This window comes from Pipistrellus kuhlii, unplaced genomic scaffold, assembly GCF_014108245.1.
Source record: "Pipistrellus kuhlii isolate mPipKuh1 unplaced genomic scaffold, mPipKuh1.p scaffold_m20_p_6, whole genome shotgun sequence".
Classification (NCBI taxonomy): Eukaryota; Metazoa; Chordata; class Mammalia; order Chiroptera; family Vespertilionidae; genus Pipistrellus; species Pipistrellus kuhlii.
The window spans coordinates 21,218,893-21,235,179 of NW_023425562.1; the positions used below are offsets into that span (position 1 = coordinate 21,218,893).

The window sequence follows — 16,287 nt, forward strand, 5'->3', positions numbered from 1 at the left end:
CCAAGGGCAATATTTATTGACCTCTGTGTCAAGCATTACTGGACGTAAATTAATCCCCACAGCAACCCCGTGCATCCGCGATTCTTGTTCTACTTTATGAACGAGGAAACCGAGGCTCAGAAGAAGGGACTTATTTCTTCATACATTCATGCACAGCCAGTGCAACAGCTGAACTTCAAACACCCACCATCCGGCTCCAGGGGCCACTGCGGCAGGATTGAAGAGGGCATGGATGCGTTAGTCACTGCGTGGTGGCCAGAGTAGTGTAGGCTGTGAGAAGTTCATCCTTGGACAAACCGGTGATGACAAATACCTGTGCCAAAGCGGACTGGGGAATATGAAGAACCAGCACCACCAGGAGCCTCCCTCATGGCACTTACAGTTTTCACGTGTAGGGACAATAGCAAGCAGCTGAATGCTGAGAGGCCAAGGAGTGAGGGTGACAGCTGTTAAGATGCTGGATCGAGGAAGGGAGAGATCACTGGGAGAGAGAGCGGTGTGCTAACGCAGGAGGAGGATTGAGAGGCAGCATAAGGGAGAGAAAAGACAGAAAGAGAGACTGAGTGAGGAGAGAGGACGGGCAGGCAGCACGAAGCACAATCTGTGGGCAGCAGGAAGGACCGAGGCCAGCACTTTCCAACCTTCAGTCACCGCTCCCGGCACACACCACCTTAGTGCTCTCCACTCTGAGGACCACTGCACCTCCCGCTACTTAATATTTTTTCTTTAAATCAATTCCTAATTATTTCCTTTACACTGATCACTGACGTAAATGGGAAACCATGCCATACCAGTGTCATGTACCATCAATAGGAGGTATCATTTCAAATTAAAATGAAAACAATATTTGTAAGGAGCAACCAGAGAGGATTGCCCAGGAAATCTCTGCTCTTTCTTCTTCAAACGAGAAATTGTCAAGTATTTAGAGAGATGATAAAGGCCTATGCTATCCAATGAAGGCTCTCTCCTTCACGATTTCAGGAGGAAGTAAGACCTGTAAGGAGACAGGATAATGTCATTTTGTACCACCGTCCCTGTGTATGCCACTGAAGTCCTCATCCCACACTTGGGCCGGTTGGTGAGGGCCTCAAACCCTGGACAATTGAAATCTCTTCTGTGGAAATAGGAAATCACTCGACATTTGCAGGTGGGGGAAGGCTTTGGCCATATCTGTGTTTTTAAAGGATCCTCTGGCAGCTTCGTGGGGGATGAGGTGTCTATGAGGTGGTTCAGGGGAGAGATTATGGGAGCTTGGGCTAGAGTAGTGTAGACAGAATTCAAAGGTGCCCCAGGGGACCCTCTGGCCTGTCCACACCTCCCAATCATTCATTCAGACACCAATCTGGGTGCTACTGTGAGGGATTGAGCAGGTGTCAGGAAGGTCCCAAACCAGTTGGCTTTGTGAAAAGGAGAGTATTCCTGGTGGGCTTGCCCTAATCAGGTGAGCCCTTAAAAGGGGTTGGTCTCTTCCTGGCAAATGAAATTTGATGCATGAGAGAGATCTGATGTGAGGGAGAGTCTCTGGCTAGCTTTGAAGATGGAGGTGGACACATGGCAAGGGATGCAGGCAGTCTCTCGAAGCTGAGAGCAACCCTACTGATGGACCGCTAGAAAGTGGTGACCTCAGTCCTACAACCACAAGAAACCGAATTCAGGCAACAACTTGAATGAGGCTGGAAATCAGTCCTTCCCCAGAGCCATCAGGTAGGAACACAGCTCAGCCGGTTCCTTGGTTTCAGTTGTGTGAGACGGGGCGGAGAACCCCATCCCGCCATGCCCATCTGACCAGACATGGTGAGGTAACTAATGGGTGTTGTCTTAAGCCACTACATTTGGGGTAATTTCTTATACAACATCGGGAATTAAGGCAGGTGGTGGTGGGGAGAGATGGTCAGTTTGGGATGTTTTAGAAGTAGCACAGCCAATAATTTGCTACTGGGTCAGAAGTATGAAGAAAAGTAACTGTTGGGCTAGGGGTACTGATTCTTGCAATGAGGAAGATTAGAAGAGCTGTAGATTTGGGTTAGAACAGTGGTTGGCAAACTCGTTAGTCAACAGAGCCAAATATCATCAGTACAATGATTGAAATTTCTTTTGAGAGCCAAATTTTTTCAACTAAACTTCTTCTAACACCACTTCTTCAAAATAGACTCGCCCAGGCTGTGGTGTTTTGTGGAAGAGACACACTCAAGGGGCCAAAGAGCCGCATATGGCTCACAAGCCACAGTTTGCTGATTATGGGGTTAGAACGTTCCATTGAGATATTTTGTTTGAGATGCTAATTAAGTATCGAAGGAATCACTGGCTATACACGCCTAGAACTCACAGAGGAGTGGGCTGGAGAGATAAAGGCCAAGCCATAAGCGCAAATGTGATTGAAAAGCCAAATGCGCGGTAAAATAAACTACTGATACAAGTACCTGGACCTCAGGTGCATCATTCTGGGCACAAGAAACCAGACCCCAAAGGCCACCCACCATACGATGCCATCTACACGATATTCTGCAAAAGCACAACTCTGAGGACAGATGCTGTGGTTGCTGGCCTGAGATGGGGTGGGGTGGGGTGGGGTGGGAGCCTGGGGGGAGCGGTTGTCCTCTGCATCTTGACTGTGTGGTGGTTACCCAACCAGATACATTTGCCAAAACTTGGAGACCCATACTCCGTGAAAGGTGCATATTTGTGTATGGAAATTATACCTTAATAAAAACATGAAAGAAAAAGGCCAAATAGTTTCGTGAGCTCGTTGAAAGAGGAGGGAGTGTCGCCAGCAGAGAGATGTGGGTGAGGACCACATCTGGGCCACTCCACCATCCAGTGGCAAGAGAAAGAGAGCAACGCACACACATCAGATGATTGAGAAGCATCTGATGGGGAGGAAAGGGGTTCGAACGGAGTCGGTTGCAGGTGTGCTAAGTGTGCCAGGCCCTCCCGGTGTGCGGTCACCACAGGGAGACTGTGAGGGGGGTTAAACGGAATGCCCTTGTTTTGCAGGCGAGAGAAAGTGAGTTGCCCTGACCACACAGACCATAACAGTGGCAACGTGAGGAGGTCCCTGCTGTGTGGCCCGCATGGTTCCGAGGTTTCACAGGCAGGTTCAAGCTGAGGATATGAGAACCTGGCAGTTCCAGAGAAGTTGGGCCATAAAACTTTTCCATACCCCCGCCCCCCTTATGCAATGCCCAGCCGCTCCCCCTGTGGCTCTGAAATTGCTCCCGGCCTTGGGAAGGGCTCCCCAAGCTTATCTCAGGGGAGAGGGAAACTGTAAAAGTCTTTATGGCTTTGAGATCATGTCTGGCAGGGGCAGTGATTGTCGCCATAAACCGGAGTGGGCCCTGCGAGGGCGAGGGCCTGGGCCATGGGAGCCAGGGGGCAGTTGGGCAATGCCAAGGGGCCTCCACTGCCGAGCCAGGCAGTTGGGGCTTTTGGCCAGGCCGGTCACAGATTTACTTCATCCTCACACAATCCCCAGAGACAGCAACGATCGTGATGTTCTAAAAATTCTATGCTGCACCCTCTTTCACATTAAGATATCTCTGAAGTTAGGGTGTGTCTTTAAATCAATGGCATCGCATCATTGTTGTCAGTTAGAGGGGGGTGGCAGTCTTTTTTTAAAAAAATATATGTTTTTTGCCCTGGCCGGTTTGGCTGAGTGGATAGAGTGTCAACCTGTGGATTGAAGGGTCCCAGGTTCGATTCCAGTCAAGGGCATGTACCTTGGTTGTGGGCACATCCCCCGTAGGGAGTGTGCAAGAGACAGCTGATCAATGTTTCTCTCAATCAATGTTTCAAACTCTCTATCCCTCTCCCTTTCTCTCTGTAAAAAAATCAATAAAATATATATAGGTTTCAGAGAGGAAGGGAAGGGAGAGAGAGGTAGAAACATCAATGATGAGAGAGAATCATCAATTGGCTGCCTCTTGCATGCCACCCACTGGGGATCGAGCCCACAACCCTGGCATGTGCCCTGGCAGGGAAGTGAACTGTGACCTCCTGGTCCACAAGTCGGCACTCAACCACTGAGACATGTTGTCTGGGCCCAGGTGGCAGTCTTGACCTGCTTGGTTCTGGTCATTATTTCCGGTGGCCTCACTAGACAATGCACTATGCACCCTCTGGGACTTAAGGATCACCTCAAAGGACTTAAGGATCATTTGAGGAAGGAACCTGAGTCCTGGTTGCTTCCTGAAAACCTCCTGCTGATACCTTCTGATAAGAGGAAGTAAGTGTCAGGGTCAAACCTGCAGGTTAGGAGTAATAGGGTTGGAAGAAAATCCTGTAGGTCATCATGGAGCAAAGCTCTTGGTGGTATAGAGGACAATATTACATAAAAAATATAGACAAGGAAGATTCTAAGTGGAAAAGGGATCTAGAGCATCTGGATGCCGACTGTGACCAACTTAGCTAAATACAGGAGGCTGTGTAGCTATATGATCTTTGTTATATCTACTTAAAGGTACCCTTATAGAGTGAAAGCAACCATAAGCAATATGTAAGTGACTGGGCATGACTGAGTTCCAATAAAACTTTACTTATAAAAGCAGGCAGCAGGCCAGACTTGGCTAATGACTGTAGTTTACTGATCCCTGATATAAGTTATTATTATGTTTGATTTTCTTCATTATGCTTACAGCTATCTGAAATTATCTCTATTTATTTGTATAATTGGTGTAAAGTTGGGAGGGGGTGCCAAAGAGAGGCAGAGGGAGAAGATACTATGACTAGATGGCGGAGGATCTCATAAACCAGGTCAAGGGGGTTGAACTTTATCCTGAGGGCAAAGGGGAGCCAGTGCAGTAAGGGGAAGAGTAACACAGTCCGCTTGACATTTTAAAAGATGCCTCTGGATGTTGAGTGCAGGTTTGAAAGAGACACCAGAGGGGAGGCTGGAACAAGACCCCAGGTGAGAGAAGAAGAGGCATGAATGGATGGGAAATGGGCTCAAGGGAGACATTCCATCCGTGGTGTGGGGAACAGGTGAAGGTGAATTATGCTATATTATAAAAGGCTAATATGCAAATTGACCAAGTGGCTCCACAACCAGTTGTTATGATGTGCACTGACCACCAGGGGACAGATGCTCAATGCAGGAGCCGGCCCCTGGTAGTCAGTGTGCTCCCACAGGGCTGCTCAGCCAGAAGCCAGGCTCACAGCGGCAAGTGCAACAGTGCTGGCAGGAGCCTCTCCCGCCTCTGTGGCAGCGCTAAGGATGTCCGACTGACTCCCAGACGGCAAGAGGGCGCAGGCTGGGCTGAGGGGCTCCCCTCCCCCAAGTGCAAGAATTTCACGCATTGGGCCTCTAGTACTGCTAATATACAGGTTTGTGAGCCCTGGGCTTCATGTTTCTAAGGTTCTCTGATTCTGTGTTCAGCACTCCATAATTTTTTTTACACAAAATGCCCGTTGATATCACTATACCTTATAATCCCAACCTCACACCGCCCTGCATCCCTCCTTTCTTTTCTGTTTCATTTTTTAAAATATTGATTTCAAAGAGAAAGAAGAGGGAGAGAGAGACAGAAAGGTCAATGATGAGAGAGAATCATTGACTGGCTGCCTCCTGCACACCCCCTACTGGGGATCAAGCCCCCAACCCAGGCATGTGCCCTGACCGGGAATTGAGCCATGATCTCCTGGTTCCTAGGTCAACACTCAACCACTGAGCCACACTGGCCAGCACATCCCTCCTTTCTGAGCTTCAGGTTTCCTTGTTTACAAAAGTAGGGATCTTTGTCCTAACCGGTTTGGCTCAGTGGATAGAGCATTGGCCTGCAGACTGAAGGGTCCTAGATTTGATTCCGGTCAAGGGCATGTAGGTTTGATTCCGGTTGCGGGCACATCCCCAGTAGGGGGTGTGCAGGAGGCAGCTGATCAATGTTTCTCTCTCAGCGATGTTTCTAACTCTCTATTTCCCTCTCTTCCTCTCTGTAAAAAATTAATAAAATATATATATTTTTAAAAAGTGGGGATCTTCGACATCTTCCTTGCAGAGCAGCTGGGGGGTGGGGCTGTAAGAGCTGGTGTGTGGTCAGCACCTGCACAAAGCAGGTGGTCCGACCATGGTAGGCACGTTTTTGGGCACACAGGCATGGTCAGGAAGGAACTGGGTCTCAGAAGAATGAGAGAGGTCAGAATGGAAGGCCTGGTGACCTGGGTTGCTCTGGCCTCTGGGCTTCGGACTGGGCATCCGGGGCCCAGGTTTGGTTGTTTGCTTTCAGGCACTGGCAAGTTTGCTGTGGGGGTTGGCTGTAGGGATTCCCATATCTCTAGCCTGCTGGCCCTCCCAGCTCCCCATTCTGGCCTTAAACTCCATAAGGGTTGCAGACACCAGCTAGGGGTAATCAGGGAAGATCTGTCCTTCTCAGTTAGTTAGTTGGAACCAACTGTCTCCCTCCCCACCCCTCACCCTCCGAGGCCAAACCATAGACAGCTGACCTGGTGCCTCAGAGAAGAGCAGGTCTTGAGAGAGAGAAACCCGATTCGTCTCCCCAGAGCAACATGTGGTCCCTAGAACCACATGCAAGGCTTCTGCGTGCTCCTGTGTTACAATTTGCTTCTTGCCAGTGATTCAGCTTTAATTTAGTTTAATGCACAAAGCGTCCATTGGACAACACAATGGTGGGCACACCTCGAAGAGCTGGCTAGACCCTGGGACACGCACCCCTTGACTGGGCCCTGGGGGAGGACATGAGAAGCAGAGTGTGGTGAGTCTAACACTGCACAGTGCTTAGCGAAGGGCTGGGCTTAGAGTCCAAGGCCAGAATTCTCAGCCGATTTCTTTGCACGCAGTAGGAGCTCTGCCAATGTCACTCACATTAAGTCAAGTTAGGAGTTCGAGTGACGCATGTCACACACTTCACTAGCATTTACTGTCATTTGTATTGATTGTTTCTAGAAGGTGATAAGAGACGGAGAGAAAGATGGCCTCTGGGGAGGTGAGCTGAGTAGCTGGATCAGGGGAGGGAGGAAGACCTACTTTTCCTTTCATGGCCTTTTGTACCTTTTGAATGTTTTATTTTCACCAAGTGCACATAGAGCAGAGTCAATCAATCAAACAAACAATCCTAATTAAATAAACAATTAAGCAGGCCAGGCATTTTGTAACTCCTTAGTACCTGCTGTTCCCTCTCGTGGAAACACCCGTTCCCGGTTTCCCCATCCGGGAAACTCCTACGCAAGTTACAAGACTGAACTCAAATGTGCCTCGGTGGTGACTCTCTCGTGGCCTTGTCTGCCCTGCTCTGTGGTCCAGGAGGCACCCAGGCCTCCTGACTGCAGTTGGATTTCATCAAAAGAAGGAGCCAATGGGAGATGAGAGGACAGGATGAGAGAGAGGCGGGAATGTTTACGCCATGCACCCCAGTTTTTCCTTAATCGTGTCGGGGCCTGATTTCTTCACGGCCTCTCCTCCTGTCTTGGCCTCATTTCCACAGGATCAGCTAAGCCTAGGAGCAGAGTTGAAAAGACCAAATCTTTGCCATCAAGTCACCCACTGTGTGGTGAGGAAGATCCTGGTGAACTGGGTTCCCCACCAGACTCAAGTACTGTGTCATTTACCACATGCTCCCAGTAGTAGGAGGTCAATAGGCACCTGCTGATGGAGCTAAAAAAAAAAAAAAAAAAAAAAAAAGTAAAAAAAAAATCCTTTAACAATGTCATAAAACAGGCTGCAGCCCAGCTGGTATGGCTGGGAGGTTGAGCATCAACCCATGCACAGAAGGAGCATAGGTCGATGGTTTTTGGTCGGGGCGCATGCCCAGGTTATGGGCTTGATCCCCAGTGGGGTGTATATATGTAGGAAGCAGAGCATTGATGTTCCTCTCTCATAAATGTTTCTTTTTTTTTTTTTTCCCATAAATGTTTCTATCTCTCTACCTCTCCCGTCCTTTCTCTCTCTAAAAATAAAAAATAAAAATAAATAAATAATCAGTAAGACATTTTTTAAAAAACAACAACAGCCCAGCCAGTGCAGCTTAGTGGTTGAGCATTGACTGATGAACCAAGAGGTCAGGGTTTGATTTCTGGTCAGGGCACATGCCTGGGTTGTAGACTTGATCTCCAGTAAGGGGCATGCAGGGGAGAGCCAATCAATGATTCTCATTATTGATGTTTCTATCTATCTCTCTCTTCCTCTCTGAAATCAATAAAAATGAAAAAAATAAATAACTAACTAAACTAAAAAACAAAAACAGGCTGCAGAAGATGAAGACTAGACTCAGTGGCTAAACAGGCCTCAGGGAACCTGGGCGATTTTCCCTGTGGCAGAAGTTCCAAGGAAACCACATCAGTCAAATATATACAGAACTAGAGGCCCGATGCACAAAATTTGTGCAACAGTGGGCCTTCCTACCCCCTGCTGCCGGCACTGGCTTCCCTCAAAGCCCGGATGTACCGTCTAATTAGCATATTACGCTTGTATTATTATAGATGAATGAGAGCCTCCAGGACATGGGTGGGCAGGCAGGATAGAAGGCAAGAAGAAGGTGTCTTATCTCTCAAATGGGTATCTTAGTAGAACCCACCTCCTAATACTATTATGAGAATAAAATTAGTGGAAAGTACTTTGTGTGTTACCTGGATTTGCCTAATACAATATAAACAGGAGCCATCCGCCATCCGGAGGAAGTGGTGGAGGAGAGGCATCCAGGTCGGGGCTGGGGGGAAACTCTGCCACTAACCTGGGGCTGCCTTGCACCCCTGGACTCAGTTTCCCTGACTGTGTCAGGTTTTCATGGGGAAAGAGTTTCACCGCCAAGAATATATGAGAATCCTAAGGTTGAGGCTCAAAATTCTTGAATTAGAAGCAGGCTCCAAGTGACAACGTGGGTTTGGGGGTGATTCTCCCGGCAAGGTTGGGTGGGAGGGGAGAGTCCATGGGGGAGCAGGGGCCCCTCGGGGCCGCTGCAGCCTTTTCCCAAAGGGCGTGTCTCCGTTCACAAAGGGCCTTTTCATCCTCAGGCATCCCTTCAGCAAACATGTCCCCAGGGCCCGCTCAACCCCAGGTTCCTGGTGCAACGCTAATCTAATCATCACAGACAGCCTACTAACAACAGCCCCGTGTGGTGAGAGTATGCTGCCAGGGAGCCCTCGCTGATCTCCACCCCACCTCCCAAACAGCCCAGGTCACCCCCTACTCAACACCCCCCCCTTCCATCCCGGCCCCCGTCTCCGCCATCATCAGCTGCACAGTGTTTATCCCAGTGGTCTCCCTGCTCCACACAGATCCATAAATCCATTCTCCACGGTGTTTTAATAGAACACACACCAGAAGACACTCATCCTGACCCCGTTCCAGCCCCCAACCTGAAAGCTTTGCCCAGGCCACAGAGAGGAAGGTCCAGATCCCTTCCTTTGGCTCGCTGGCCCCACATCGCCCACCCGATCGCCCCTGCATGTTCGTCTCCCCCCCAGGCATGCCAGAAGGCCTTTGTACATGGACCCCTCTTCTCCCACATCTGCAAACGGCTACCGCGTCTGTGATTCGGATGCCACCACAAAGGGCACCCACCCTCAAGAAGCTGGCCACACAGGGGCCTCTCTGGAGGAAGGCTGCACATCTGGGGAAAGCGGGGGAGCAGGCAGGGAGGAGCATTTGAGACTGCGAGGCGTGGTGCGTCGCCTGAATTCTATGCCATGTATTAAATCAGCCAGATAAATTATCAATGTGAACAGAAGATGTGATACCTTCATCAATAAAGAATTTAAAAATAAATAAATAATAAAACTGGGGGGGGGGGGACAAAAAAAATAAAAAAAAAAGATTTTTAAACAGAAGAGTCCTTCCAAGAGGACGTTCTAGAAAGCAACCTTCTTCGTTTACTTCCTCTTGTGATGTTTTAACTTTTCCTTATGACGTCCTTAGTACAGTTTGTAATGGCCTTGAGTTTTTGTTTTTTCATCTCTTTTAGTTTATGGTCTACTTCCCCTTCGTGAGGACAGGGGCTTTGCCTAGCCTGTCTACCACCCAGCACAGGTCCGGCACACAGTAGGTATTCAATAAGTACTTACTGAATAAGTGAAGGAAAGAAGGGAGGGAGAGAAAGAAGGGCACCTGAGATGATAATGGAGAGTTAACCAGGCATAGCTGGGGGTGGGCTGGTTGGGGTTAGTACCCAGCAGAGTTGGAGGTGGGAGGACTTGAAGACCAGGCTGATGAGACTGGAGATACAAGAGCCAAGGCGGGAGGCAGGCAGGATTATGCCTATTTTACATATGAGAAATCTAAGCCTCAGAGAGGGCAAGAGACTTGCCCAAGTCATCCAGTAAGCCAGGGTCCGAGTTTAAAATTCAGATCCCGATTTAGGTTGTAGAGAACCTCACGGTTACTGAGCATCTGTATGTACTAATTTATGAGGTAGGTACTATTATCACTTCCTCATTTGTCTGACAAAGAAACCAAGGCACAGAGAGGTTGAGTGACTTGCCCTAGGTCGCACAGCTCAGATCTTTCCCTACTTACCAATGGCTCCCGGTTTCCACCTCCTGATTCTCCCACAGCCTTTGGCCTCACACAAAGCCCCAGCCTGGACCTCAAAAAGGCTGTGAGTCAAACAAACCCTGACCCTCTCTAGAGTTTTGGGTAATTTTTTTTTTTTAATTCCCTGAAATCCTCTGGGGCCTGGAATCCCCCAACTCCAAATCGAAAGAGAGCAAAACCAGCCGTGTTTGCAAGGCTGCTGTGAGAAAAAAGTGATAAAAAATAATATGGAACTCGTAAGTGATAAAAGGAACTGTAGCGCTCCCTGCAAACAGCCGGAGCTGTAGAGATACTGACTAATGATAGCAGGGATTTATGGCCCTGTGGGCCCAGCCTTTCGGAGGCTACCGTGATAGGAGCTGCGGTCACAAGTGGGGTCACAGGTAGAGAACTCCCATCAGCCCCTTCCGGAGGGAGGTCTGAGCCTGGGGCTGGATTTCCTGTTTCCAGGGGTCTCAGAAGGCCATGGTCCTCCAGGCCAATGGGCCCCTGTGAGGCATCCACCTGGTTGCCTTGGGCTTGTGTCTGTGCCTGCATGTCTTTCTAGGAACCTGTGTATTACTAGCGCTTCATAGTGCTTTGGTTCATTCCCGAGTCCTCAGGGCCCAGGGGTAAGCAGGGAGCAGAGGGCACAGTGGTTCATTCCTCCTGAGGCCAGTGGACATTGACTGAGGGACCACTCGGTGCCAGGGCCTTGCTGGGAGAAAGGTGATGACTGGACACCTTAACTTGCCCAGAGTCACAGAGTGCCCTGGGATGGGGGGGACATCAGGGCTGGGCCCTGGGTCCCCAACTCCAAGGACCATGATCTCATTACCACAGAAAAGACTGGGCCTGGTAGGTGGTTCAGTTGGTGGGAATATCATCCTGTACATCAAAGGATTGTGGGTTTGATTCCTGGTCAAGGCACATACCTAGTTGTAGGTTTGATTTCTTGGTTGTGGTGTGTACAGGAAGCAACCGATCATTGTTTCTCTCACATTAGGTTTCTCTCTCTCTCTCTCTCTCTCTCTCTCTCTCTCTCTCTCTCTTTCTTTCTCTCTCTTCCTCCCTCACTCTCTCTCTCTCTAAAAATTGATAAACATATCCTCAGGTGAGGATAAAAAATAAAAGGCTGGGAGTGGCTTGTCCCTATTAAGTAGTCACAACTAATTATTAAATACATAAAAAACCTATCTTAGGCCCAGATGGTGTGGCCCAATGGTTGAGCATCAATCTATGTATGAACCAGGAGGTCACAGTTCGATTCCCAGTCAGGGCACATGCCTGGGTTGTGGGTCAATCTCCAGTAGGGGGAGTGCAGGAGGCAGCTGATTAATGATTCTCTTTCACAGATGTTTCTATCTCTTTCTCCCTCTCTCTTTCTCTCTGAATCAATAAAAATATATTATATGTGCTGCCGAAGCGAGCACTCAATAAAAATATATTAAAAATATTTTTAGCCCTAACTGGTTTAGCTCAGTGGATAGAGCGTTGGCCTGCAGATTGAAAGTCCCAGGTTCAATTCCGGTCAAGGGCATGTACCTTGGTTGCGGGCACATCCCCAGTAGGGGGCGTGCAAGAGGCAACTGATTCTCTCTCATCGATGTTTCTAACTCTCTATCCCTCTCCCTTCCTCTCTGTAAAAAATCAATTAAATATATCTTTAAAAATATATATTTTTAAATGTTATATATCTTCAAAACCCCAAATGTATAGCTACAGACAACAGAACGGTGACTACCAGAGGGGAATGAAAGGAAGGGTGAATGAAAAGGGTAAAGGGATCAAACACAAGGAACACAAGGTGACAAATTAAAAACAAACATACAAGGTGACAGAAGGAAACTAAACTTCAGGTAGTGAGCATGCAATGGAGGATACAGAGATTGTATTGTAGACTTGCATACCTGAGCTAATATTACCCCAATCAATTTAATTTTAAAAGTTATGTATCTTGCCCTAGCCAGGTCTGCTCAGTGGATAGAGCACAAGCCTGTGGACTAAAGGGTTCCAGGTTCAATTTTGGTCAAGGGCAAATGCCCGGGTTGCAGGCTCAATCCCCAGTGGGGAGAGTGCAGGAGGCAGCCAATCAATGATTCCCTCTCATCATTGATATTTCTTTTTTTTTTTAAATATATTTTATTGATTTTGTACAGAGAGGAAGGGAGAGAGATAGAGAGTTAGAAACATCAATGACAGAGAGTCATTGATCAGCTGCCTCTTGCACACCCCCTACTGGGGATATGCCTGCAACCAAGGTACATGCCCTTGACCAGAATCGAACCCGGGACCCTTCAGTCCCCAAGCCGACGCTCTATCCATTGAGCCAAACCGGTCCCGGCTCATCATTGATATTTCTATCCCTCTCTCCCTCTTCCTTCCTCTCTGAAGTCAATAAAAATGCTTTTGTAAAAAGTTATGCATCTTGATCTGAGCAGGGTTACCTGTAACAATTCACCAAGTCTTACACTTAGTAGCTGTACATTTTCTAAGATTTGTGAATTTTGCCTAGCCAGGTGGCTCAATGATTGAGCATCAACCCAGGAGGTCAGGGTTTGCCTCCTGGTCAGGGCACATGCAAAGGTTGTGGGCTCAATCCCAGGAGGGGCCATGCAGGGGGCAGTTGTTGAATAATTCTCTTCCATCATTAATGTTTCTCTCTCTCTCTCCCTCTCTCCTCTTTACCTCTCTCTGAAATCAATAAAAATAAATTTTAAAAAATTTTGTGAAGGTTGATGCCTTATGTATTATATATATATTTAAAATGCTGAAGAGCAGCCGAAACCGGTTTGGCTCAATGGATAGAGCGTCGGACTGCGGACTGAAAGGTCCCGGGTTCGATTCCGGTCAAGGGCATGTACCTTGGTTGCGGGCACATCCCCAGTAGGGGGTGTGCAAGAAGCAACTGATCGATGATTCTCTCTCATCGATGTTTCTAACTCTCTATCCCTCTCTCTTCCTCTCTATGAAAAAATCAATAAAATATATTAAAAATAAATAAATAAAAATAAAAAACAGTATTCTTTAAAAATAAATAAATAAATAAAAATAAAATAAAATAAAATGCTGAAGAGCAATACACCCTGTCTATAAAATCTTTAGTAACAGAAAAACTGATGGGGTACTTTGAAGGATAAAAAGAGATAAAGATTGTGAGCCTCTGAGATATTTTAGGAGCTCATAGTAAAAACTTAATAAATGGAAACCAATGTTAAATGTAACAGCAACATCATCATCATCATCATCATCATCATCATCATCACCCTTCTGTGATTTTCTCCATTGCCAATTGATTGGAATGCCCTCAAGTATCTATGTTTTAGCATAACATCTCAGTTACTGCAGAGACCATTCTTTGTCCAAGCTTGGAGTCTCAGTTCCAAAGGGCATGGTGAGAGGGCAGGGCGGGGCAGGGCTAACTCCTGACTCCATTTTGTTCTGTGGGGCAGGGCAGAGCTATCCTCCATTTTGTAACTGGACCCTAGCCCTCACCCAACCAATCAGGGTCAGCCAAAGCAGTGACATCACCACCCCTATAAAACCCCTTGATCTGTGAAGCTCCTGCTCTTCCACCACGCCAATGTCGGTATGAGTGGGACAGAGCCCATGCTAGCACGGAACAGGCTTTCTGCTATTGCATCGGACTCGGCTCCCTGGTGGTCCTTGGGGATCACAAATCTGGGCGTAACAATGGCTTTGCTTTGCTTTTGCTCCAGGGCCTCGGAAAAAAGTACCAACATCCACCTGAGACCGTAGGTCCCAAGTCCAACGCCAGCCCCACCCACGAGAGCCCCCGGCAGAGCATCAGGAGGAAGGCAGGGGACGGCCCTGGTCCTTCTCTGACTCACTGTCCAAGCACAATCGCGAGCATTCTTATTTCACAGGAGCTCACGGGATTACATCTGAAAGCAGCATGGGGTGGGCAACAAAATGCTCTCGCACGAATAATCATCACTCCTGGCCTTCACTGAGCGCTTCCGGTGTGCGGACACCGTGCTGAGAGACGTACGTCCCCTTTCCCCCCTTTAGTCTTTAGAATGCCTTTAAAACACAGTGCTTGGTAGCCTGCCTCTTTCCCCCTTCGGCAGTACACTTTGGGCATCTTTCCATGTCAACAAATATAACCGAGGCGGCGAGCACTTGATTCAAAGGCTGAGAAACTTAAACAGCCCACAGCCACTGCCCAGGTGAAGATCAATAATAGTTAACATTTATTGAGTGCTTGATTACGCCTAGCCCTGTGCTAATTGTTTAACGTGAACTGTCTCTTATTTGATCCTTCAGGCAATCTCCAGGGAGCTGCTATTATTATTCAGATGAAGAATCTGAAGCTCAAAGAGGTAAAGGAACCCCCCCAAGGTCAGACAGCCTGTGTGAATGTATCCCAGGCAGGTCTGACTGAGCACTGGGCTCTAGGCCTCGTATTTGAAGCACCTGACAGGGGAGGACACAAGGGAAGGTCCCTCAGGGAGAAAGCAGTCCCTCACCAGTCCTGAGGGTGGGCCAGAGGTGGTGTGGGGAGGTCACGGGGGAGGCAGTCTCTGAACTGCCACAGTCCACAGCGGGGGACACAGAAAGGCTTCCTCGGACACGTGGGTTCACATCCTAACTGTGCCACTCCCTAGATTTGTGGTTGTGTTGTGTTGTGTTTTTAAACAGCATTATTGAGGTATAATCGATGTACAATGAACTACACCTACTTAAATTGCATGATTGGATGAGTTTTGGCATATGTATATACCCATGAGCCCGTCACTACAATCAAGATGGTGGCCGATTCTGTCACCTCAAACTTTCCTGCTGCCCACTTTCTCCCCGTCTTCTCATCACCCCTCTCCTTCCCTGGCAACCACAGTCACTGCAAATGCGTTTCGTTCACTGCAGGTGACTTTAAATTTTACGGAATTTCATACAAGTGGAAACACACAATTCGTACTTTTTTTTTTTTCCATTGAGCAGAACTATTTCGAGATGTATCCACGTGTTAGTAGCTTCTTCCTGTTTATTGCATATATTTATGTTTGTTTACCCCACTTTCCTGTGGATAGATATTTTGCTCCGGTTTTTGGCTATTGTAAGTGAAGCTGCTGAGAACATTCATGCACGTGTCTCTGAGTAAACAAGTACTTTCATTTCTTTGGGCAAATGTCTAGGAGTGCGATTGCTGGGCCATATGAGTTTTAAGAAACTGCTGAGGATTATTTTCCAAAGTAGTTGCACCACCTTGCATTCCCACCAGCAATGTCCGAGCGTTCCAGCTGCTAGGGTGTCTCTTTAAATGTCAGCCATCCTAGGAGCACTGATTTTAGAAGAAAAAAAAAACAACAACAACCTGTGGAGCCCATTGATGGCTTCCTAGCGTTTCTGGGTTCGAGGGGGGCTAGAAGAGATGGTGAGAGGAGAGGGAGGGTATCACTTGACATGCACCTTCTAGCTGGCCTCAAAGGCTCTAGACGCAACAGATGCTAAAAGCTGCCCCATTCTGTCTCGGGACGCTGTGGTGGACTCGTGGAGACGGCCATTGCCTCAAGTCTTTCTCACTTTCTTTTTTTTTAATATATTTTTTATTGATTTTTTACAGAGAGGAAGAGAGAGGGATAGAGAGTTAGAAACATAGATGAGAGAGATACATCGACCAGCTGCCTTTTGCACACCCCCTACTGGGGATGTGCCCGCAACCAAGGTACATGCCCCGGACCGGAATCGAACCTGGGACCTTTCAGTCCGCAGACCGACGCTCTATCCACTGAGCCAAACCGGTTTGGGCAAGTCCTTCTCACTTTTAACCTCCATGGGTGCACCCTTCTTCCTGGGGGGCGGGGGAGGCC

General features: G+C 48.0%; 1 protein-coding gene across 1 annotated transcript in view; it reads left to right on the forward strand.

The window, feature by feature from the left end:
- The first annotated feature begins 4,880 nt into the window (after nucleotides 1-4,880).
- The window catches only part of TTPAL (alpha tocopherol transfer protein like), a 30,006-nt gene continuing 18,599 nt past the window's right edge, over nucleotides 4,881-16,287 (forward strand). Inside the window, exon 1 of the mRNA XM_036417519.2 lies at nucleotides 4,881-4,903. The gene's annotated coding sequence lies outside the window, so the exon portion shown is untranslated. The remainder of the gene's footprint in view (nucleotides 4,904-16,287) is intronic.